Genomic DNA, 25,444 nt, shown 5'->3' with positions numbered 1-25,444 from the left:
AGGAGGGATGTATGTCTGACAAAGAAGAAAGAGGTGCTACTGTCAGCATGCTTTGACCACCAGCATTCCTGATCTATGCCTTCCCTTCAGCTCAAGGCCTTCCCTACCAGAATTTTCCACTGAGAATACACACAAAAACATCATCAGAATATAAAAAGCATGTCAAGGACACAGATTTTTAATCTGAATATTGTCTTTCTACCTGCATTCACGTTGATTTTGTGTTTGATGATAAGGCTCAAAGGGACAGCAGGAAATAACACTCTATTTGATGGTTCTGCTGCTGGTCCAGTGTCCACTCTCTCTTTAGGCCACAACCTCGGCTGTTTCTTTGAAGGACCAGACCCCTTCCTGTTCTTCTAGTCCCATGGGGCTGCTCAATAGCATTGAAGGGAGGGCATGGGACCCACAGCAGAACAATAGGATTTTCTTCCCTGGGAGGCTACATTTATCTCTAACAACACGAAAAACAGATGGAAGCCATTGGGGCTGTTTTTCCAAGGGCAGTGTCCAGGGAGGACACTGCAGGGAATTCCTAACAGCTCCCTGGAGCAGTTCCAATGCCTGTCCCTCCATAGCCTTAGTGACTCAGCAATTCCATGGACTCAGGAAGTATCAAAATTCTTCCTACAAAGTTCTTACATGCTGAAGTCAGAAAGAGTTGGTCTCTATTGCTAACCACTGGGCCCCAACATGAGGAGAGAGGTGTTGCCTGCTATGGAGAGTTGACTATCATTGTGTTGATAGGGTCCCATTTTCTGAACCTACAGTTGTGTTCATTTCTCTCTATAATCTGGAGCTACATTTGAGGTATTATATGAAACCAGCCCTAAAATTAAAAATCCCCCCACTCTGAAATAAAACAAAACAAAAAAAAACTTTCATGCAAAATTTAAAAACTTAGTTCCCCCTTCATACTTCACCAAATTTGCCTTACCATCTAAAAGTAAAATTAAGATGCATTATGTAATTGTAGTGCCATATGTGGAAATTCTTCAGAGGAAATCGTTTTTTTAAATGTGTTTAAGGCCAAATGAATTTTGGGGTTAAAAAATTATCTCTTGTGGTTTGAGGTCTCCCTGAGATTTTTCTTTAAACCCTCTTTAAGATCTAATTTGCAAGTTAACTTTAACTCTTGGGCAACTTCTGGTTTTAAAATATTAGTTTAAAAATGGTTATTGGTTTTTAAACTAGTTAAAAGTACTTTGGGTAGTTTTGTATCTGTATGTTTTTTATGACTCAAAAGAGATTAATCTTGACAGCTTGAAGTTAGACAGCCATTTCCTCTAATAGAAGCCTAATTGCTTTATCTACTAAACAAAAACAAGTAGATACATAGAATTTCCCAAACACAGCATTTTCCTAATGTTTTCTCTACTAGTCTAAAAGGTTACCATAAGACTTTCAAATATGCACAGAGGAAGTGAGTTCTCTATAGAATGACTGAGAAGAGATCTCCACTTACTCTTCTATATCAAATTGTGTTAGGAACAGGCCTTTTCTCTTAAAACAGGACTTAAATTCAGCAACTACAGAGCTATCTGCTCTAATATCTTCAGTACAAATTTTCCAGAGTTGGACCAAATGCATTCTTGATTTGTATATGGAAGCACTTTTCAAACGGCAAAGTAAATCTACGTCCAATGTAGTAATACATTAAATATTCATAGATTTTTTAACAAATACAAAATAACTTGACTTTTTCTGCCTACATTCTGGATCATTCAAATTAGGACAAGCCCTGTCAAGAAGCAGTCTACCTGATCTTTCAGAGATTACTTACTAATAGTACTTCAAGTCAGGATGTGGGAGCGGAAAACATGCAGGTTTAGCTACACCTAAAAACCTCTAGGTCACATTCGCTGATAGTAAGATTATGGAGATAATGCATACTACAGAGTCAAAGAGAAATGCCAATGATGAGAGTTTTGGTGACACCCATATTTTGGGTCCTCTTTAGAAATCAAGTTGAAGCAGAATATTAACCGGGCTTCATCAAAATAGCAATATGAGCTATGGGGTAGGGAGACCCCACAGAAAACGTGATTCTGTTGCTCAGCTAACAGAGACTGTACGCATAGCCATGCCTCCCCATGCCACATCTCAGGGGACAAATCTTCAGTTGTTTCTCTTCATTCACACCAAGTAAAAGCATTAGGGTTTTTCTCTCCCATGTCCCCCTGGGTGTCAAGACCCCTAAACTTCTGTTTTTGTTTTTATTCTGTTAATAGGGTTAGAAGTGACACTGGCACTTGTAAGTGTTCCCGGTCACTATTTAGTGGAGATCCATACTGAGGGGTTCAGGTGGAGCTGAACAGGCATCACTTTTGCAATCATGGCAGTTCTTGAGAGAGGTCCTCACCAGATACCCACTAGACGGACAGCTTCCGTGGCTCCGTTGCACAAGTTACAGGCACAGGTCACATGGGTAGGGATGGCCAGGCACTGACTGGGCCGCCACGCCCTCAACGGTGTTCATATGGCAGAGGCCGCAGTCTCAGGGCTCCTCTGCTCATCCAGGCCCGCTTCTCTCCTTGCATGGCCCACTGACCTCCTCGAGGGTCACAGTCCAGGCTTTCACCTCTTGCACCACCTGCCAATGCTCACCACCCTGATCTACTCTGGGGAGGCTCTTGATTTTCTTCCCTGCTAAATGTGTATGTGTGCACATGCGTGCATGGGCACGCTCTGCTTCATTTCTCCACCAGTAAAACTTTGCATTCTTATAACTGACATGTCTTGGCATCTTAGTGCACCCTACACAGCTTGCCTTTAGAAGGTGGAGACAAAGTTAACATCTCAGATCTCTCCTTCAGAGTCTGAGGCTACTCAAGAACATGTAGGTTGGTCCTACACCCTGGTGAAGTGCTCATAATTTTTCCACTTGAGAATCACTGCGTGTGGTCTCCGGACACTCCTCTCCCCCAGCACCACTGACCTCACCCAACTCCACCCAACCCAGATTGCTCACCTGCAAACACAGGCGTGGCTTCCTTGACAGTGGAGAAAGTGCAGGTAGTCCTTGCTCTGTAAGAGTGAGCTGCTGCCCTGTGTAAAGGCAGAGAGCAGTACTAGGTGAAATACCAACCCACTCCCTGCCACCTCCTCCTGCCCATAGTCACTGAGTCTCTGAGGTGCAGTAGCCTAGTTTGAGAAGTGGTTTTTGGCTCTGCTTTCTGGCCCCTCTGTCATCCCTATCTCCACCCCCTCCCACAGATATCCCAAGCCTGCTTTAACATCCCAATTGTTAGGGTGAAGATCTCACCAATTATGAGGCTACTCTCTCCCCTCCTAGTGTGCTTCAGTCCTCCAACCTTCTCCTCTAAGATCAGACAGCATTCCCTCTTCAAGAAGAGATTCAGTATTTTTCAGCTCCTCCGTGTCTGAATTTGGGGTCTTTCCATGCTCATTGCTCTCTGTGATACACTTTCAATCTGGGGTTTATAACAGTCTCTGTTCCAAATCATCAGGGACTTCTGAGAATTTACTTCTTTGCTGTATGCCATTTTTCTCATAGGGTCACAACTCTGATTTCAAACTGACTTGTTCCAGTTCTCATCTAGGTTTTATTACCTGTGGAACACATATGCTTTGTACAAGGATGCTTTAGAATTCCAGGCAAGTATCCATGGGTAAGAAGTATGGATTTCAACAATTACAAAAGATGAGTGTGCAGAGGGAGATCTTTCTTTATATCTTCATAACTAAACACATTTCTGACACTCCTTTTTTTTCTGCTGATTATAAGAATATAATCTTTCCAAGGATAGATATTTAAGAATGTTAAAATAGAATGTTTCAGTCTGAGTTGCGGCTGAAGCCCCAAAATAATAGATGCCAACCATTCTCACATTTCACTTCCTGCACTGGAGGTAATGAAAACAAAAACAAAAGCAAAAAATAGTTATATGACCATTGGCCCCTAACACACCAGTGAGCATAAAAGGAGTGTAGAGTACTTCTTATTATCTCTAGTCAAGTGAGAGAAGCTCCAATGGGACCAGACAAAGCTTCCCAAACACATAAGGGTTCAACTAAACTGTGTTCTTTCAAAACTTTCTTCACATCACTGCACAGTGCAGAGAGAGAAGACTTATTCATTCTTACTACTTTAGCTGAACTCTAGGGCAGGCTTCATAGGTTATCTGACTTTTCTCAGATAATAGAGTAAATTCACAGCTGCCTAAAACAGACTTGGTATAGTAGTTAATGTGTGATTCAATGTAATAACCAAACACCCAAATTTCACTCAGAATGAAAGCTGCCAGCCCCAGCTCAAGCCCATGGTGGCTGGGGAGCCAGCAGTGAAAAGGAGGGAGAAGGCAGACCCTTTTCTTGAATGTGCCGGTGTCTCCAGGAGTGTGCCCTACTTACTGACTACAGCTTCTGACCCGTCAGGCCTTGGAGCGTGAAAAAGGGAGAGAAGCTAAAGGCAGGAAAAAATATCTCTCAGTTGGCACCAGTCTGGTTTCCACAGAGATTAGCAGGTGTTTAAAGTGGATTATTTCTCCTGTGGGCATTTCTGCATGGCTCTTTGGCAGCATGGTCTTCGCCTGATCTGTGTCTGCTTGCTGTCAGGTCCGTCCCTTACTCTGCCTGCTCTATGTTGCTGCAGAGCTGGCCTTTTGGGGTTGGATGGACTGGAGGGGAACTGGATGAGTGGAAAGTGGGGGGGCAGGGAGGAGCCAGGGCACTTCACATCCCACTTTGCTCCGGTGGCCGCAGCGATGGCTGCACTTCCTCAAAAGCTCAGCTCCTCCTGAAGAGCCCCTTCTGACTCCAGCTTCTTACTGGTGGTCCAGCCCATGGGCTCTTGTAACACCACCTCTCGCTTTGTCCTCCTGCCTAAGGATGTAGACGCTTCCTTCTCTTGCCAGTCTTTGGATTACCTCCCCATCCCCTCTCTGGCTCTCAGCTACTCTGTCTCCTGTATAAACACTTCCCTGAAGTAAATTTCTTCCACTGTAAATACCTGAAGGTGTTTGTTTTCCCAGTTGGATCTTGATGATACACCCCAACACACATACACACTGCCTCCCCCATTACCGAGGACCATGCCTTAACTCACCTGACATAGGATGGTACTCTGACTGGCCACATGCAGCTTCTCCCCCCATCCCTGTCACTAGCGACACTTAAGCATCTTTCAGATGAGGCCTCCTTTCCCTGCCAATGGGCATTTGGATGGAATCTAAGTAGACCAATTCACATGTTCTAGAACTGGGCTCAGGAAAAACACAGCATAGAAATTGTCAGTAGACATATAACTGTCATTATCCAGAAGCATAATTTCTTCCTGTCTAACCTGGGTGCCCCCAAAAGCAGATTGAGACAAAGACTTCTGTATGAGCACTTAATTTGGAAATATGATCCCCAGCAGCAAGAGTGAGGGATGAGGGTATGAAACAAGGATATTGTATTAGTTTCCTATTGCTTCTGTGTCTTAAATAATACAAGTTTATTGTTTTATATTTCTGAAGTCAGAAGTCTGACGTGGGTCTTATAAGCTAAAATCATGATGCTGGGAAGGCTGATTTCTTTTGGAGCCTCTGAAAGTAGAATCCATTCCCTTGATTTTTTGTTTTTTTCCCAATTCTAGGTGCCAGCATTCGTTGGCTCATTACCTCTTTCTCACGCGACTCTACCCTCTTGCTTCTATCATCACATCTGCTATTTCTAACTCTACTGTGTCTTTCTTACAAATACCCTTGTGATTACACTGGCTCATCCAGGTAACCCTGGATCATCTACCCATCTCAAAATCCTTAACTGAATCACATCTGAAAAGTCCCATTTGTCATGTACATATTTACAGGTTCTGGGTAAGAATGTAGATATTTTGGGGGTGTCATTGTTCAGTCTACCATAGGTACACTAGCCACTGCTATGCTCAGTTTATTCTTGCAGAACCTTCTAAGTAGTCTTATGAAATTGATCTCAGAACCATCCACGTAGAGGAAGAAAGGAAGACAGTTATCTGGCAGTGCCCCTCCCCCATCGATCAGGGTTGATCCCAAGGTTGTTAACTCCACCAAAAGTCCAGGAGCCATGTGCATTATTGCCAACTGGGGTCCCATGGCCCCCAGAGCCACAGCTTCAGAGAAGCCCAGCACAGGAAGCAAGGGGGTCAAGGTAAGGTGCAATCAATTTTTACTCCCAGCCCTGAGTAATGCCCACATGGCTAGAGTAAAAGGTGAAGCCTGGAGAATTTGAAGAGTTCCAAATAGGTGTCTAGTTCACAACCTCACTCTAATCCACAGACACAGATACCTTTAGCCAGTTTGTTTCTCTTTCTCAGGCTTGAATCAGGCATCACTCTGCTCTTTCTCTCTTAGATCCTTCTCATGGGGCTTCAGTAAGAAGGAATCATCCCCAAGGCCACACCTCAAGAGGGGTGGAGGGAGGAAGAGGCACAAACCTTTCCAAAGCCTGAAGAGGAAGAATCAGAATAGATCCCCAGCAACTACTACAGGAACTGATACAGAAACCAGCTCCCAAACTGGACTACAGCACCCAGAAAGACAGTTAAAGAAATTATTTCCCCCCAGCTAAAGACAATTCTTTCTGAAACTTCAAACTCCTAAGAGAACACAGGGAGAGAGAATTTGGGCCCTCACCTGGCATATTTCTAAAATACTACCAGAGTGACAGAATCAGGAGGTAGACAAGATTCAGGTCATTCATGTTCTCAAGGACAACTACCCGTTAATGAACAGCATCTGGATTTGATAAAAACCTTAGGGCTGACTCCCCTCTTCCACTATTTATCAGAAATGAGAGAAAAGTATCTGTATGGGGACTGGAAGTAGAAAGCAACATCATTGCCTGGTAATCAAGAATGTGAACTAACATGGCACTTCTCACTTAACAGTTAGGTGAAGATTAAAGGAGAAAATAAATAGTTTTGGAGAGAGGATGAAACCACGGGCATTCTGAAAACCTCTTGGAAAGCATAAACTGATAGTTTTTTAAAAGGTAATCTGGCCCTTTGACTCAGAATTCCACTTCCAGAAAAACATAGCTTACAGAAATATGCAAACAGCTAACCAAAAACAAAACAAAACAAAACAAAAAACAACAACAAAATGCACATTAAAGCACATTTGTTACAACACTTTGAATTGGAAACCATCTGAGAAGTTGTTTTAGAAAGAGAAGAATGAGTTAGTTCTTTATGTATTGGCATGGAAGAAGCTCAAGACGTATAAAAGAAAAGCAAGTTGCAAAACAGTGGGTGTTATGATCCGATTCATATTTTTAAAAAATAATATTTGCATTAGTGTACATATAAAGCTTACAGGTGATTTGACAATAATGTCACATGCTTGATGTGTATGGAAGAGACTTTGCATTATATTGTCTCCGTTACAGCCCACATCAGGTTCACAGAAAAGAAACTGTAGGTCCAGAGCTGCCTCCTCTGTGTGATTTTCTCCTGTTTATTTTAATATTGGGTAAAATGGGTAATTGAAATAACATGAATGACTATGAGCTCTGTGTTAATGAGAGCATTGATAGTGATAAGAAAAGAAAATCCATTCTCTTAAACAAAAGCTGTGTGTAATCAAATGTTAGTTACACCCAGTGCTGGTTAGGTTTGTTACTACTCTTATAAGAGTTAGTGAAATCCCTATAGGTAGAAAATAATTCTGCTTTAAAATTCTAAACTCTCTAGTTGTGTCTCCTTTCTTCTATTAAAATTATTTTTTGAAAGCCAGACAAGACTCCTGCAGAAGACAATTAATGAATTATAGCAGAACAAACTTACATATGTTGGCAAAAACATAAAATGTCTGAGGATTTCAGGCTAAACATGGCCAATGGATGTTATCCTTTTCAAAACCCCACTAAAATAAAACTAGAGGAATAAAATCAAGGACCAAGAGAATACAATACAGTAGTAGTTTCTTGAGAGGATACAATAGTGAAAAAGAGGTGTCAACATATTTTAGGAAGATGGAAAGTGTCAAAGAATGGAGAAAGCTGGACAAGCGCCCCAGGTGGTGGGGGGAGGGGAGGGGCCTAACATTAAGCAAGTCCTCTCATTCCATAAACTCCAGAGAGACTGGGGCCCTGGAGGCATAGTTGCTTCATAAAGTTGGGCCCTGAATGCAAGAGGAGACATGTCTGAAAGCCTGCAGTAGGGAGTCCGAGCTCTAGGTCCCCTTCCTCATCGGACACATCTAGGCAATTGCTGATAAGAGCTTAGAATCATGTTGAATTCCCCTCTACTGTTTTCCAGTCCACAGGATAATGAAACACCCCTGCAGGGGTCCTAGGGGTAAAATATTTTCCTGAGGGAGAATGGTTAAAAGCTTGGGACGGCCACCTGCAGCTTTGTAACCTGGGAAATCTGCCACTATCCCAGTAGGAAATAGAAGGAACCAAGAACATGGAAAGGACAGAGGAAAAGCTTGAGCCCTTCTAATGGAGAAGACCTGAGCCTTCTCCAGGGGAACTGCAACTGAGCTCCAAGACTGAGACAGCAAAACTCTTCAGCAGGCATTTTGCCAGATGATACCACGTTCCTTTGCAACTGCCTTTGCTGCAAAGCAGCATCTCACAGTTTTGCGAACACTAAAAAAATTAAAAGAATATAACCATGGGAGAGGAAAAGTAATTTTAATTTTTTTTTTAATGTAAGATGACTGAAGACATCAAATTTAAATTCCAGACTCATATCCACTGCAGTCAGCAGAAAACCCAGCCAACACAGGCAGCTTATTTGGGAAATACCCAAAGCAGCAAAATCTGAGAGCAAGTATGTGCAGATTTCTTGTTCTTGGAATTAGAGAGAAAGAGATCTGGGGACTTATTGTGATCCTCAGCTTTGGGTCCATATGCACAAGCCAATGAGGAAAGCACCCAGAGCTACCCAGTGCTAGAGGAGAAAGGTCTTCCACATGTAAGTTTTCTATTCGGATCCACTCAGATCAAGAGAGGTGGCTCCTATAAGAAGTGTTCACTAAACCTGGTTACTAAAGTCTAAGGCCAACTGCAAGAAGATCCACAATCTGAAAAAGTAGGCAAATTTCCTGAACTTGGTGGTGGTGGTAAAATCTGAGCCACCAGATGGCCGATATCAGCATCTATCTTGACCCAGCTGGATCAGTTATCTATAGAACCAAACAATGACATAAATACAACCACAAGACCTCAGTGGCTCTTAATACTAAACACATATTTTGCTCACAAGTCTACAGGCCATCTGAGTAGCCCTGCTCTGAGTAGCTGCTCTGGTATGGGCTTAGCTGACCTTGGTTGGATACACTCATGGACCCACAGTCAGCTGGGGCTGGCTTTCTAGATTGGCCCCAGTGTTCAGTTGTGATACCTCTGTCTGACCCATGCACTGCCTCAGTCCAGCCGGCTAACTCAGCCTTGCTTCCATGAACAAGACTGAGGTCTGAGACAGCGAGTAACAGTACCCGAGCCTCTTGAGGCCCAGGCTCAGAATGCGCACATCTTCAGACCTGCTGCATTTTACTGGTCAAAGCAAGTCCCATGGCCAGTCCAAATTCAAGGGTGGGAATGTAAACTCCCTTTATTTAAGAGGCACTAAAATTCCACAAGACAAGGGCATGGTCATGGGGAGGGGTGGTGATAAATGGCCGCCAGTAGGACAATTAATCTACCACACCAGCATCTTGAGGTAAAAGAGTTAGTTCTGTGAGTAAATGAAAAGAATTTAGTTAAAGGCAATGTGATATCTTGGAGAGAAAGGAAAAAAAGGATGTTTAGTAAGAAAGCTACTGAAATCTGAATAAAATCTATATTTTAGTTAAGAGTAACATTAATTTCCTAGTTCTGACAAATTCATCGTGGCTACAAGATGTCAACAAGAGGAGAAGCAAGGTGAAGAACATGTGGGAACTATGTCATCTTTGCATCTTTTCTGTAAAACTAAAATTGGTTCAAAATAAGTTTAGTTTTAAAAGGACATTACAGAAAAGAAGCTGGGGTGCAGCCCCTTTCCCTGGGTGCACTGCTGAGTCATGGAGACTGCTCTGTCCTGTATTCATAAGCCCTGTGGCCTGGGAAAATTTGGCTGCATGTGGGGCACTGAAAAGCCTGAGCAGGTGGCTTGGCCAGGGCCACATCTCTGCAGACCTCCCAGGCGGCAGCTACTCTGAGCCCCAGGCTCAGCAGGACTGGTGGCTGGGCCAGCATCCTTTCTCAGTGTGACTCAAGGGGTGCTGACCCAGCTGGCTAAGGTGCTTAGAGCAAATGCCACATGGCCACAAAGTCACAGTGACTGAGGATTCTCTTTTCCTCCCTTTTCATGTGAGTGAAATCCAGACTTAGCCATCTTTTTGTTTTTGGGAGGATATTATTAATGTACAATTACATGAGCAACATTATGGTTACTAGACTCCCCCTATTATCAAGTCCTCACCACATACCCCATTACAGTTACTGTCCATCAGCATAGTAAGATGCTATAGAATCACTACTTGTCTTCTCTGTATTATACTGCCTTCCCACTGTTTCCCCCCACCCCCACCCAACTACATTATGTGTGCTAATCGTGATGCCCCTTTTTCCCCCTTATCCCTTGCTTCCCACCCATCCTCCCCAGTCCCTTTCCCTTTGGTAACTGTTAGTCCATTCTTGGGTTCTGTGAGTCTGCTGGTGTTTTGTTCCTTCAGTTTTTGCTTTGTTCTTATGCTTCAAAGATGAGTGAAATCATTTGGTACTTGTCTTTCTCTGCCTGGCTTATTTCAACTGAGTATAATACCCTCTAGCACCATTCATCCATTCATGTTGTTGTAAATGGTAGGATTTGTTTTCTTCTTACGGCTGAATAATATTCCATTGTGTATATGTGCCACATCTTCTTTATCCATTCATCTACTGATGGACACTTAAGTTGTTTCCATTTCTTGGCTATTATAAATAGTGCTGCAATAAACATAGGGGTACATCTGTCTTTTTCAAACTGGGCTCCTGTTTCCTTAGCATAAATTCCTAGAAGTGGAATTCCTGGGTCAAATGGTATTTCTATTTTTAGTTTTTTGAGGAACCTCCATACTGCTTGTCACAATGGTTGAACTAGTTTACATTCCCACTAGCAGTGTAGGAGGGTTCCCCTTTCTGCATATCCTCGCCAACATTTGTTGTTGCTTGTCTTTTGGATGTTGGCCATCCTAACTGGTGTGAGGTGATATCTCATTGTGGTTTTAATTTGCATTTCTCTGATGACTAGCGATGTGAGCATCTTTTCATGTGCCTGTTGGCCATCTGAATTTCTTCTTTGGGGAACTGTCTGTTCAGATCCTCTGCCCACTTTTTAATAGGCTTATTTGCTTTTTGTTTGTTGAGGTGTGTGAGTTCTTTATATAATTTGGATGTCAACCCCTTATCAGATATGTCATTTATGAATATATTCTCCCATATTGTAGGATGTCTTTTTGTTCTACTAATGATGTCCTTTGCTGTACAGAAGCTTCTTAGCTTGATATAGTCCCACTTTTTCATTTTTGTTTTTGTTTCCCTTGCCCAGGGGAGATAGATTCATGAAGAAGTTGCTCATGTTTGTGCCCAAGAGATTTTTGCCTATGTTTTTTTCTAAGAGTTTTATGGTTGGACTTAGGCATCTTCTTCTGACTTTGTGACAGTGATAACTGTGATCTTCTTCACTGTGCTATAGCTCTGAGTCTAATGTGGAGGCTAAATGAGACACAAGAACACGCAATTCTGGTGCAATGTGATAGGTCCATGCAGTGGGTGTGTTTCTTATCTGTATTGCTCTCTTCCTTCAGGAAATGCCAACCTCATCTCAGAGTGGTTAAGAGAAGGGTATCTCTCCAACCCCCAACCCTGTGTGTCCCAGAGGTAGGCACATGACATATGACCCAGACCTGGATTGCTCAACCTACCCCTCCCTCTGGACACTGCAAATGGCCAAGGGAGAGGCATATGCCCCAGCATGTGCTAATCAGACCCTCTCCATGTTTAACAAGGCCTGTGGGGAAGGAAAGGTCTCTCTTTCTGTGGCACCTGAAGTAGTTCTAAAAGTACAGACTGTCTGAAGCTAAAGACCTCTAGAGGGAAGCGCCAAAATAGGGAGAGAAAAAATCAGCATGATTTAGTTTAAACCCCTGGATGCAGCCAACCCTGAAGCCAGGGACCCCTGGCTGAGGTAGGTTTCTCTGGTTTGTACTTAAAAAAAGTCTACCTAGTACAGAGATCAGTACCAGTCAGTGGGGGGTTGGAATCGACAGATATTACCATGTGGATTTGGGTGAGAACAGGTGGGATGCTAGGCAGTAAAAATGACCTTTCATTACCTGGAGGACAGCAGGGCCTGGTGAGCAATACAAAGCAGCTGGGCACATTTTTCCTATAGTGTCCTGGGACTCAATCCAATTCACTTCCATGTGTCTGGGGAACCAGTTGTGACAAAGTTAAAAGGGGTTGACCATGTTTCGCAGCCTTCAGTACAGCTGAAGACATTACCAGAAGTTCCAGGCTAAGCCAGCCCACTGAGAGCAGACAGGGAGAGCCTCACCAAAGAGCTTATTTCTTCCCCCAAAAACCCTCCTGAAGACACATAGACTGGTTTTTCAATTGCAAAAGGAGACGATACAGAGCACTAGGGATACCTAATTTCCCAGGTCTTTATCAAACACTTCTGGCTTTTTTGGTTCTCCTCAAAAGACTGTAATTTCCCCCACTTTAAGGAGATATCAGAGAGGATGAACAACACCTCATTATCCCAGCCCACTGTTCCATGGACAAGGACCAAGAGGCCAGCAGGTAGAGATTTATTGCTCAGACACAGAAACTCCAAAATGCGTTTGGCTTCAAGGACTATGCCATGGTACTGTTGCCAATCTTAGTTGCTGCCCCATTGAATTTCCAGAAATTGAAAAGGCTGGCCTCCCTCTGAGATGGTGAGGAAGTGTTATTTCCACAGACCCAGCAAACCCTGAAACCGGCTTGCAATTGATTGTTCAATTTCCTAAGGCAATTCGCAGGCCCCCAAATCTGCACCAAGAAGAAAGAGGCTATAATTCTCCAGCAGCTCTTCCTGGACTTTGTGGGTAAGTCCAAGAAAAAGATTACAGGAAGTCACATTTTAGCCTGCCTCTGGCTGAAGCCCCAGTGCAGCTTGATCAGCAATAAATCAGATATGGCGTCTTCATTCCCACCTGGCTTGTGTCAACCCACAAGTGATTCAGAATTTGGAAAGGAAGGGTAAGTAATTAAGCTCTGCTCAAACCCCAATCCAGGGAGCGTATACTTTATCTCACAGGCTTTAGGGAACAGTAAGGACCTATCACCAGTTTTAAGGCATACAACTTGTGGTGTGTTCTATAAAGTTAACTGTGAAACGTGATGGATTGGGAAGAAAAGGGTCAGACTAGAAAAATGAACAACAAAATTAGTAAGTGAGAGCATAGGAAAACTAATAAAGGCTTGAACGAGGGGGTATGGCGCGGCCCTTAGGGGCAGCGAGATTATGCAGAAGAGGCAGAGCTCCCTGATATAGGAAATACGGCAAAAGGCATTCATCCTGTGAGAGCACCAAGACTAAAGTGTGTGGACTGTAAATGGATACGAGTCACTCACTTTGTTTTTGTTGGAGGGAAAGAAACAGGCAGCTAGAATTCTGTCTGCAACAGAAGGGAAGATTTTAAAATCCTTGTTTATTTTACACTTGAAAAGGATTTGTCCTGAAAATTGCCAAGCTGTATAGATGCTCTTAAGGGATTGGGGCAAGACATACACAGAAGAATGCCTTGGTTAGCTACTAAAAGGCTGCCTCGTGGGACCACAAACCATAGCAGGCACTAGGGAGCCTCCAGGTCCCCTGTGCAAGGTTTTAGGTTAGAAAATGAGGCTAATTACATTCTTCTGGGTTCCCTTTAACCTGGCTGAGAGTATGGTGCTAACTGATCCTAAAGAACTCAGCAGACTCCAGAAAACACACAGATCAGAAAAGCTGGAAACACATTTTTGTGATTTATAAAAGCTGGAAGAGATGATTGCTCACCCCAGGGAGTTCATAGCATTAGTCCTATTCCTTACGCATCCTTTTCCTCCTGGGATTCTATTAAACACTGCCTTCCTCTCAGGGCTGTGCCTTTCCTCATCTGTTGCAGCTTCATTTCAGTCCCTAAATAGTCCTACAAGGGTGGCAAATTCAATACTCATTGGTGTCCCAGGCAAGTGTAGATCTGGTCTGGCAGTTATAGCTTGTCCATCATGTAGGGTCTATGTGAAGACTGAATGAAATTTTGCAGGCAAGTGCTTAACTTAGATCCTGACATATAATAAGCAATCACATGTGGTGGCTATCCCCAGTTACAAACAGCATTGGAAATGCTGGCTGTAGCTATAGAAGCATTTAGTGGAAAGATACTTTGCTGTTATAAATATCAGGAAACCCACCCATTTTCACTCCAGTCTGTACTTACTCCTTTGATGCTTCTCCAGAATTAAATTTATCTTAAGAATTCAAGATCGAGGTGCTTAAATTTAAGAAAAAGAAGAAAGAGAGAGATACAAGAAAGTAAAAGAAAGAGAAAGAAAGAAAGATAGAAGAAAGAAAAAGAGAGAGAGAGGGAGGGAGGAAGGAAGAAAGGGAGGGAGGGAGGAAAAAGCAAGCCCAAGCATTCTTTGGCTAGGCCCAAGATTACTATTCACTAACACACTTAGGTCTCTAACCCTTTGCAAAGAGTAAAAATTATTTCTCATCATCAGTATGAAGGCTTAAAGTGCTTTCCCAGAAACAGCTAAAAGTTCTTTCCCCAACTTGGCCAGCTGTACTTGAATTCAGGGTTTCCGCCCTAGGAAGAATGTGGCTGTGTCCAAGTGGAATGAGTCACTGCATTCTAAGCAGAAGAGTTTTCATCTGTGTAAGAGGAGCTTTGCCGTGTTCCATTTTTATGGTGAAAGAGTGCTTAAAGTGGACCAGGATGAGAGCTGTCCCTTCTCATATCCTCTTTTCAAGGCCTTGTAGCTAGAAGAGGAAGAGAGAGAGAGAGAGAGAGAGAATGTTTGAACTGTGGCAACAAGCCAGTTGGCTTTATAAATGTACCAAGTAATCTTGGCCAAGAAAAAATGGTCCTTGAGTAATGCGATGGAACATTAAGCCCCTCTGGGATGCTCATTAAATGCTCGTTGGCTGTGTGCAGAAGCCTTAGACCTCATCCAGTCCTGCTGCCCTATTTGTTGCTGATGGCTCTATAGACTGCTGCTCATCTCTGCCTGCTTCAGGCTCTATCTATAAAGCTATGCCATTATTTGTGAGATATGTGATAGTTCATCATGTCTCCAACATCAATTATGTGAAAATGAGCCTTTGTTAAGTAGTTTGTTGAAAGAACGAAATTTTAGATGGACTTATGAATATGTGGATCACTGGGCTTTTTTTGTAATATCATGGCTGAGAAAGGGCCAGTTTAATTTTTCCAGTGCTTTTCTACGTAATATATCATTGTATCATCATATATACCTCGAGAAAGATAAGGGTGATCATAATAGTTTCATTTGAAAAAACCATGTAACTGTCATGTAGAGAACACATAGTGGACTGCACACTGCTCTTCTAGGTGCTTGGGGAAATACAAAGCTGAGTAAAACATAGTCCCTGCACTCTAACAGTTTTTAATCAAGAAGAAAGATGAAGCAGAAACATGCATCCTCAATACAAAGAGGGCTACAAAAAGCTTTTGGTTGTTTTCCACAAATGGATGGAAAAGCAGTGACGTATTGTGTGCAGGAGAGTGAGTGACATGATTGTAACTGCATTCGAGAAAGATTGCCCTGCCAGCAGGCTGGAGAACATATTTAAAGGGAGCAAGCAAGGCAAAGAGCATTAGGAGACTCCTGCAATGATCTAGGCAAGATATGAAGGAGGCCTAACCTCATAGGTGGAAAACGAAGGGAATGCAAAGAATGCATCAAAAGATTTTAATCAGGGAAAATTATTAGGGCTGGTGGCAAATGATCTGTTGATGAGGGGCACTGAAAGATGTGAAAAGGAACATTGGCATCTGGGTGGGAAGCAGTGTCGTGCCAATAAGAGAGCATGGTGCAGATGCAGAAGGGCATTTAGGCCAGGCCAGTGCAAAAGAGCATGGGAAGCTTTCAGGGAGCAACGGCCCCACTACTGAGTGGGAAGTATGAGTAGCAGACAAAGTGGAGAAAGCAGGCTGAGGGCTGTGTGTGCCACGCACAGAGTTGGGTCTTTAATTCAATGAGCAGGGAAAGGCTTTTCAGCAGCAGAACAACAAAATTGAAGCAGTTCTTTGGGAAACTCACCTGATCTATAAACAAAGATCCTTAAAGGTTACATGGTAATACACGTTAGTGTCAGAGTTACTGTCAGGGATGCACCTAAAGCGCAGGTCTTTGGGCTCCTGGTCCATCCTGTGCAAGGAGGAAGACCGTACCTGCTTCTCAAATTCTAAATATGCACTCCTCTGCCCAAGAAGACTTTCCCCGTTACTGAATTGCTCAGCCTTCATATTCAGCTTGAGCCAGACTTTAACCACATTGAGAGAATGGCTGGCTACTTCCACTGTTTTTTAGTAACAACTGAAGTATCTTGTTCTAATCATAGAGGCTCAAAAAATACCATAGTTGCTAAATGTAGATGGTAGCAATGCCCTTTAAGACTCCTTCAAAGGTAGCAATCTAGTGGGAATTAAAAGGATGTGGAATAGTTTTAAATTAATAACTAGCTGGCAAAGACATGTTAGTATTAAAATAAGACAATAATAAGATACGTTTTGCTGAAATTTTATTCTGTGATAGCAAATATTTCATACATTGTTTTATTGTCTTCACAAATAACTATTTAATAGATGAGAAAACTGAGACTTGAAAAGGTTTACTCCCAGCCACATGGTAGAGTCAGAATTTCAGTGCAGATCTAATTCCAGAAAGTCAGCTTTTAAATGCTATGCTATTCTGCCCTTCAGAACAGTTTGCTAGAGAAAGTTCAGAAAGCTAGAAAGACAGCAGCAGGGTTCATTTTTGTAGAAGGGCATTCAACAGTGATCTTCCTGTGGCTGTGTAGGCCATGATCACAGATGTGTTTTACTCAGAGCCACAGTGAGAACCTACCCACTCAAATAGTGCTCCCAAGTGCAGCCAACTATTTGGGAAGGACAAGTTCCTATTACACTGGAAATAAAGGCTGAGGAGGAGGAGAGAAAGAGAGGGGAGGGGCCTGCCATTAACCCCACTTATTATAAATAAGCACTTGGTTGAGCACAAACAATCCGGCAGTTTAAAACAAAGTGGGAGCAGTGTGTGTGCTTTATGTACGCGTGGACTTGTGTGCATGCCTGGACTACAACGGAGCTTGAGAGGAAGCTGTGGGACACCAAGAAGCCAAAGTAGCAAGTGAAGAAAAGCAGCGGGCTTGCCTGTTAACTAGTCGGAGCTATTGTTTTCACAGCATGGATTGCTGTGTGTTGGCTCTTCTGTGTTATTAAGGTCTTTGGGGAGACTTTTTTATGAATGTCTTTATTTGCTATAGTAAATTTTATAGAGAAATTCCCACGAGAACAAAATGACAATTTTTTAAACAAATATTTTGTAATAAAACTTGACCTACACTTCTCTCTTTCCCATGTTTATTCAGGACTAGGCAGTAGATTTTAAATCTCTTGAAAAGAAGGAAGGTTGAACTCGATGAGAGGTAAGGCTCAAAGAAGAGAAATGTCTGAGTTGGGATAAGCATTCATGCTAGTTGAGAAAGAATTATGGGAAAGAGGAACTATTAAAAAGGATACCATGATCAAAGCAACATGATTAAAGCATGCAAAAATTAATTTTTTTCTAATACTGATTTTTCAATTTTTGCCATTATGGATCTGATATTCTCAGTTCTATAGTAGTAGTCTGGATTATAGCAAAGGGTTGGCCCACTGTAACATCGAATTAAGGAGACATATGGTCAATCCAATTAGTTGCAAAGCCTTTAATTACATATGACTACTCCCAAATGAACAAGTGTGATTCAGAGGAGTATAGACAGAAAGAAGTAAAGGATGATAATGATAGAAAAAGGGCAAGAAATGGGGGAAGGAACTCATGAGCACAAGAAATGATTCTTTATGGAAAAAGTACATGGTTAAGTTTTATACTTAAGTTGTTAAAAATAAAACTACTGAAGTAGTTTAAGAAAAGATGAGTAGTAAAACTTAAAAATGTTGCTATAGCTATTTTCTATAATAGATACAATACACAGTGAAATTAAATGTATTACAAACACAGGAAATGAAAAATATTAAATAAAGCAACATGATAACCCAATAATGTGATGACCCTTAAAATATTTCAGGCTGAAAAGAAGACTTAAAGGAAGCTTATTCCAGAATACCCAAGCCTAAAAGAAAAATTGTCTATTAACATGACAGCACTATATGAGATCATATCAACATTGTTCATCATGCTTTGTGAGACTAAGGTCTTTAACAGAAAAATAAAACAATGTTTTATCATCAGTCTGGCAAATGACTTGTTAAGTAAAATAAAAAAGGAATCAGTTTAGGATCACCAAAGATATTACAAGAAATTATTTACACCTCTTCCTTTCCTGCTTTTTCTATAAATAGCAGTTTTACATTGAAAAACTGGGAAGGACTTACCATAGAGTGATATGCCAAGTTGATTCTATGGTTCTTTTCTTTTTAGACAGGAAAGAACCTACCTAAAAATCCACATTCTTCCAGACAGTAATGATATACAACCAGGTAAAACTTATTCCTATTTAACCGTTTCTTACAAGTTCAGAAAAAGAGATACAGTCTTGAAAATGCCTATTGGTCTGTACCCAACAACCTTGCCAGATCATTTTTAACTGGAACATGCAATCAATAAGAACACAATAATCAACTTTCAGAAAAGACATTTTTCTTAGGTGTTATTGCCTTTTGAAATTACATTTATTTGTTGCCTTCTTCTTCTAATTAAAAAATATAAAATAAGATACCTGAAGCCTATTTTTCTAAAAAAAAAATTATTTTGATAAGTAAGGAGGCCAACTGGTCCAAGCAAGAACCTGGGAAAGACCCAGAAAAGCACCCATCTGGCTCTAGGGAAGCCCCCTGACTGCTATATGCAAATCAGGGAGTGACTGATTTGGCTGGTGAATCACCACTGTTGATCCACATCGGGAAAGGCAACACAGGAGTAATTAACACTCCTGTGACTGATCTAGTCTTGGGATCTTCAGCCCTAAACTTGGAAAAGGCCCTCCACAGCCCAGTTTCTTTGTAACAGGGAAGATGACAGGCTGCGAGAAACCTCCCTCCCTCCTTAATTGATGCCTTAATGTGAGGTGCTAAGATGTTTGCTGGACTTACTGTGGTAATCACTTCACAATATATATCAAATCATTGTGTTGTACACCTGAAACTAACACAATGTTGTATGTCAAGTATATGTCAATTTATAAATAAATAAATAGACCTAGACTTAAACAAAACAAGTATTTCGAAAGTCTGACAACAGGAAGATTACAATGTAACAACAAACTGGAGAATGAACAAGTGTGATTCAGAGGAGGAGTGTAGACAGAAGTAAAGGGTGAGAATGACAGAAAATGGGCAAGGGATGGGGGAAGGAGCCACTCATAAGCACAAGTATGAAAGATGGAGCAAGGAGGTGCATGCACTTTCTTATCTGCAGAGCGGAGGCAACACATGCCGCCTCAGTGAAATCTGTGGTTTTAAAAAGTGACTACATTCTCTCTTTTTTCTTAGCAAGGTTGCTAAAGAGCTAAGTTTCCTTACTGTGGAGGTGCATCTGAAATTATTGCATCTCTCTGCCTATGGGAGAAGCTTGGCAGGCTGAAGGTTGCCCCAGCAGGAACCCTGGAGGAATGAGGAGCTGGAGGATTCTGGGATGCGTCCCACAGTCCTCCAAGGAGTTGGGCAGTCCCTAACTCTATGTAGCTGTAGCCCACTCAGTACTATCCTCTTCACTCGTTTCCTCCCTTCTTCGTCTCGCTCTCCACTGTCCCACAGTGCTTTCTGGGATCACATCCCAAAGAAACTGCTTGCATTCAAACCCTCATCTCAGGTTCAGCTTTTGGGAGAAGCTCCTTATATTTGTTTGCTCAAGCTGCTGTAACAAAATACCACAGACTGGGTGGCTTAAACAACAGACATTTATTTTTGCACTGTTGTGGAGGCTGAAAGTCCACAATCATTGTGCCATGAGGGCTGCTTTCTGGTCAGGTGTTTTTCCTGGCCTGAGGACAGTTGCCTTCTTGCTGTGTCCTCATACAGCCTCTCCTCTGCGCACTTGCAGGGAAAGAGACCCCTGCTGTCCCTCCTTCTCATAAGGGTAACAGCCCTGCTGGATTAAGTCCCACCCTTATGACTTTGTTTAACCTCCTCACAAATACAGTTACTTTGAGAGCTTTGGCTTAAATATATAAATTGGGGGTTAGGGAGGATACAATGCATTCCCTAACCGCATCCTAAGGTATGACCTTCCAAGAAGGAGACATTGGCTCCATGCTCCTACCTCAGACACTCTCTGTGCAAGTGGGAGCTGCTTAACTTGAGTCAGTAGGTCAGGGGAGTCATCCCCTTGTTTGTCTACAGGGCTTAACCACGCTTCCTCAGGTGCTGCCATCAGGAGCACAGGTAAAGCCTGGGGATGGCAAGGCGTGATGGCTTAGCCATCTCCAGCCCATCTTCCCATCTTGCTGAGAGTAGATACAATGGTAGTGGCGATGGTAGGAAGGGTAGGGTCTCAGTGCGCTCTCCCAGGAGAGAGGAGGCAGCAAGTTCCCCAAAAGAAACTCATGGACTTGAAAGTCAAGTGCAGAAACGTTAGGTATGAATCCAAAAAGCCCTGGATATCCAGTAAGTGGAGGATGTATTTCAAAAAATTATGGCCCATATATATTGTTTTTTCCTAAGTGATGGGACCATAGTTTCTTCTTTTGCATAACACTAATAATCATACTGAATCTCAGGGTCATGGTGAATAAATGAGGTCGTATACATAATGGTTAGCCCACTGCCCGACACAGTGTCAGCACCCACCAAGCACGACTTCTCTTTCCCTTTCCACAAATGTGGGTGTCCTTCCCCTTCCCCAGGAAACTGGGACTTCCAATGGTCTCTGGCTTAGCTGGAAAATATCACTCACAGGGTATTTTATTATCACTACCAGATTTTAAGAATTACCTCTAGGTTCTTATGATTCATAATAAATTTTGTCAAAACGAAAAAAGAAAATTCCATCCTTTTTCATGGACTCCTTAAGCTTTCTGATATTGACCAAAATGAAATTTGGGGTACAAAGCAATCCTTTAACTGATTTTTTTTTTTTTAAGAATCAAGTTAATTTAAGTATATATCACTGTGATTGATCCATCTGGTTCCTAGATCAAAACAGGATTATCACAAATGCCTGCTTCCAGAGTTTGGATGTTGGGAGCAGGCCAGATAAAACAACTTCCACCAAAGGAGAGCCTGTTTCACAGGGAAGAGGAGGCGCAGCAAGAGGGGCTGAGATGGGATGGACTTGTTTCCGTCGCTTCTCCTCTGAGTCAACAGGGATTTCCGTTTCTCTAAGTCAGTCTCATCTTCCAGTTCTTGTTCTAGTACCTGTCAACACCCATACAGTAACTGCCTTCCCTTTCCTATTTCCATGTTTCAAATTCCCGTCCTGCAGTGACTTCTCTCCTCCCTTCACAGCGTCCTTCTCACTCCCCCAAGCCCAGACTTTCCTTTCCTTCCCTCGCTGTTGGCGGGCCCCACCGCAGCCATCACAGGGACGGGCTGTCTCTCTGCGGCTCTGCAGACAGTGCAGTGACAGCCTCCCTGACAGCTGGGCCTCCGGGTGGCACACAGGTCCCCACTGGGGCTGGGTATTCAGCTCACACTGTGCTTCCGCCTCCCTGAGAGGGCCTGTGGATTTTCTAAGTGCTCTTTGACAACCTCTTTTGTCAAACATTTTTCCCTTTCGCCCTCCCAGCTCCTCTAAAATTAGCAAGAGGAAAAACTCTTCTGATCCTCGTGGAGGAATCATGCAGGACTGGTAACAATACACAAGTTCCCTCACGGACTTGGGCTGACCAGGCAAAATACTCAGCCCCAACTTGCTGGGCCCGGCTGGGTGCTCCTCCCAGGCTCCCTGCAGCCCACGCTTCCTGCGCAGGCGCACAGACTTCCCTGACAAGCCCCGGGGACCACAGCCTCACAACTCGCAGCAAACAGGAAGCAGGGGAGCGAGCCAGCACCCCAAACCACCAGAAAACCTCAATGCCAGACTTCCATTATCTGCCCCAGTGACACCCTGTACCTTTGTCAACTCAGGAACGTGGAAGGCTCCCCATTTCTGATGGACAGACCACAGATACCATCAGCCCCATGCTCTCACCCAGTGAAAGAATTCTGTTTGTAACATTCCTGATGTTTAGTCACCCAACCTCTGCTAGGCTATTTCTAGAAGGCCTTGAGGGACAATGGAGACAGTCTGCTCCCTCTTTCCCATGCCATTTCAATTTCTCTTTCTGTAAACTCAACAGTCCTGGATCCTTCCCTCATTCCCAGTTTGACATGTTCTATGGGTCCTTCACTCTCCTAGTTGCTCTATTCTTATAACACTTGGGTTTCAAAATTAGTTTTAAAACCAAGGATGTTCACAGCTCCAGCTAATATTATTGATAATAGTATTGATGCAATATCACACATACTTTATTATTTGTCCTAGTCTCCATCATGACAGACAAATGCCAGGGGCTTAGGAGGGATTATTTAATATTCCTCATTACATACCAAAACACCTAGTAGCCACCATTTAGCTCCCCCTTTCTGATTTTTCTCAAATAGTTGGGCAAGGAATGAAAAAAATCACATCCATTTTCCTGCAAAATTTTCTAAATGTCAAATTATTTTCCAGGTGTTTTTTCCTAATATAACACCATTCCTGTGAAGAATCAGCATTAAGAACCAAAGAACAATGAAACTTAGTTCAACAAGGACTGGAGGAAAATGTATTTAAAAATGTAGAAAATTTATGTGACACAATGAGTCAAAAATTAGAGTATCACATTGAGTGGAGCTAAACATGGGAACCAAACATTTTTTTTAAATGTGCTTATATATCCAGAAGCTAAAATGCAGCTATGTAAGTAGATATTATAGAAACCCAGGCCAGTGTCCTGCTTCATATATTAAATGGGCAAATTGCTAGACACTTTGAGGTTATTAAACTTTAGAATCACTGCATAGCAGGCTCAGACTAGGAAAGGAGAAATAGAAGGAAGGTGAGGAAAGAAGGAAGGATTAAATCAGTAACAGAACAAACTAAGCCTACTTGCCTCATAAAAATGCATTTCTGCCAAGAGAATAGAAAATGATGATAGACTTGCATATTCAATAACCCATCTGCCAACCAGCTCTGCTGTGTAGCCACTGTAATGATTTATATAGTAACAGCAGAACCTCTCGCTATCTGTGTTATCTAATGTGGATTTGCAAAAAAATAAAATAAAATAAAAAGACATAATGTAACTATACTTAAAAAAGAAAGTTTTAAGAGACTGAAGAACACACCCAAAGTTAAGAGTTGCTCTTCTCAGACTTCAGAGTATGCCTGGTTTGGTACAGGAAGGGAGAATTATCTATGGGTTTGTGCTTTTTTGTTTTGTTTTGTTTTCCGGAAGATAGCATCTGCTGAGAGACTTAGAAATGCAAAAAGCTACTACAGGTTTAGCATAAACATGAAGAGCTGTCTTTCCTGCATCACAAACTGCAGCAGATAAAAAAGAGACAGTAAAAGGTCATCTCACATTCGTTGGCCTTCTGAGTTAGTGGTTTTCCTTTTTCCTTTGGCCACTACGCTATGATCTGATGACATGTTGTTTTCTTTGTTGAATCAAGAGAAACAGGCACACCAAAAGCTATTATTTTCCAGAAGTCCTGCTTGGTTTGCGTCACAGGAATCTGAGGCTGTGTTCTAGTACATTTGGATTGATTCTTGAAGCTAATAACAAAATCTATGCAATGTCTGTGAATTTATTTTCCAGTGTGATGTTTTTACCACCTTTACTCTTCCCAATGGATTTCAAGTGCATCTGTCCACCTCCCCAGTTGCAGACGAAAGCATGCCTAAGTTTTACTCTCTGAGGCTGTCCTGCCTTAACACAAGAATAATATGAGCAGAGAAATTTTAAAACGTGAGGGAAGCAGGGTCTTTCTCAAAGTCTTGTTAATCATATTTGGAAAGGGATGAGGATTTGGCAAATTTTTCTTATTTTCTGGTCAAGTAAAAGGAAGTTCTTCACATCATCAGACAAAATGTACTCTTCGTCCATCTACAAGGTGCTGGGAACTGTAATCAGGCACTGTGAGGGACGGGGCATTTTTAAGACACCAGATATGGTCTTTATTCCTACAACGAGTGGAGTTTAGATTAAAATTGAACTGAAACAATTTAGAGAGCAGTGAAAAGGCAGCCAGGAAGAAGGGAGGTCTCAGGAGGAACAGAAATGCCAGCAACACCTTGAATCATTAGGATTCAGGGAAAGGTAGAGAGAGACAGGAGCCTCCAGCCTGGAAACAGCAAGATGAAGGGCCCAGGAGAGGGGCTGCTTTGAGCCTCCTCAGGAGCACTGAGTAAGCTTAAGAGGAAGCAAGCAGAGAAAGCCAATTAACATGTTAAAAGAGAGCACAAATTATTTTAATTCTAGGAAGAGGTCATTTTTCTGCTTATTAGGACATCATCAAGTGCTTTGAATAAAGTTTTTCTCACTTATCTCAAGTTCTATTTCCTTTAATGCACAAATTCCTTTTTTAGGGGGTCAGTAAACTAGATGCAGGACCGGAAGCAGTGCTTCCTCATAACCAAAGTCGACCTCTACTGCAGCAGCCACATGCTAGCAGCACATGCTTCTCACCCCACTGCCCACCCTTACTGCCCAGCCCAATAATAGTGTATGTGTTTATGGGGCAGGGGTGTGGGATGGACACTGAGACAGCATGACAGCATGAGAGCCAGATGCACTGTGTTTAATTGTCCTGTTCTAGAGGTTTGGTGGGGATTTGCTTGTTAGTATTTTATAGAAAATAATGTTCTATTAACTTAACTTCAACTCCATTGGAAATGGAAATAGTGCCAAAACCCATAGCTGGAGAGAAGGACAGTATTTATTTCATTAAGGTTTGGTAACCTCCACAAGAGGATCCCCTTCTTTCTTAAGGTGATATATCTCTGAGGAGTACCCTATTTTTTTTGTTGTTCAAATAGTATTCGTTAGGTTAGTGTAAAACTGTTGGTTCTGTTGTTCAGCTTTAAAACTCCTTTTCAATTCTCCTTCTCTGCAGGAGCCAAAGTTCAGGTAAAGCTGTGAAACAACCTGAAAACAAATAAAAGGCAGGGATTTATAAATAACACCAGACACCATTTACTGATATTTCCATAAGTCTTCTCTCTGCCAAGTGCTTTACCTGCATCA

Source organism: Manis javanica, chromosome 9 (assembly GCF_040802235.1).
Source record: "Manis javanica isolate MJ-LG chromosome 9, MJ_LKY, whole genome shotgun sequence".
Classification (NCBI taxonomy): domain Eukaryota; kingdom Metazoa; phylum Chordata; class Mammalia; order Pholidota; family Manidae; genus Manis; species Manis javanica.
The sequence above is the reverse complement of the archived record's forward strand: the minus strand, read 5'-3'. Positions refer to the sequence as shown.